This window comes from Sinocyclocheilus rhinocerous, unplaced genomic scaffold, assembly GCF_001515625.1.
Source record: "Sinocyclocheilus rhinocerous isolate Xijiao unplaced genomic scaffold, SAMN03320098_v1.1 scaffold504, whole genome shotgun sequence".
Taxonomy (NCBI): Eukaryota; Metazoa; Chordata; class Actinopteri; order Cypriniformes; family Cyprinidae; genus Sinocyclocheilus; species Sinocyclocheilus rhinocerous.
Genome location: NW_015645076.1, coordinates 2,500,553 through 2,501,862, shown reverse-complemented (window position 1 = coordinate 2,501,862; position 1,310 = coordinate 2,500,553).

The window sequence follows — 1,310 nt, the reverse complement described above, 5'->3', positions numbered from 1 at the left end:
AACCCGTTAAGAACGAGGCATGTGACCTCGCGCTGGATCCAGTGTGTGTTATATCCTCTCCTACTTGTAAGTCGCTTTGGATAAAAGCGTCTGCTGAATGAGTAAATGTAAATATGGACAGCATAACTGATTATTGGGTTCTTTTGTCGCGCCGCGCCACTCGCGTCCGGAGTGGAATTATCCTTTCCCAGTAAAGCAAAGTTGTTTTGCGCCGAATACTTATGATATCTCATCATACTTTATCATATTTTAGTAGGCTACTTTAATTCATTACAGCTATGTTCTTAACTTTAACTGGTCTGTCACTGACAGAGAGAGAGGGGAGGACAGTTGCTCGACCTCTCCAGAATCTATACAGGTGAGAACTTGAAAGAAGAGAATTATTTTAAGGCAGTGTTTTTTTTTAACTGGGACTACTTGCCAATGTTTTAAGGAATTAAATATTAATATATATTTTTATTTTATGTTCAAATTGTTAAATAAAATTTGTTTTATAGGTAAAGGCAGTGTGTTCCAATAGTTTTTAAAGACACTTTTTGTGTCCAACTGTTAAGAATTAGGATAAAATTTATAGTTTAAGTGTAGTGTAACTGAAATATTGTGCATAAAATATCTTTAACGATACTGCCTTGAAAAATATTGGTATCGTATCGAAAACAAAATAAGGGGTATCGCCCAATGCTGCCTCCAAAGGCAGCATTTTAGAGTTTTCGGACACAGCTAGACATTCACCTCGCGCATGCGCTTCACAAAAAATAGGTCCCTGTAAGCTGTCTTGCTTCCTGTAAGCTACCATGGCATGTTCCCAAAATTGCCATTAGGGTGCTCTAACACACGCCAATTAGTATTCTATATAGAATTTATTATGTGAACATGAATGTACTTTGTACATTATGTACATAATTTGTTTGGCCGTTGAGGGTCACATCACCTGACAGCTGTCCCCCCCCCACTTTTAAAATGGCTGCTACGCACCTGTCAAGAATTCATATCCCGAAAATTGAATTGTTGATATCAAGAATTAACATTGTTACTAGTGGAAATGTAATTGCTGATATCAAAAATAGCAATTGTTACTAGTAGAAATCTAATTCCTGATATCAAGAATTAACATTTTAACTAGTAAAAATTGAATTGTTGATATCAAGAATCAGGGGCATAGCAGCCGCGGGGGACGGGGGGGACGTGTCCCCCGCACTTTTAGTAAAAGGTTATTCTGTCCCCCCCCACTTTGTTTTTACCCACCGTCGATATTTCGATATGTCCGCCGTGTTCTCTGATTTGTTTATTTAGATTTGAGTGAACTAACA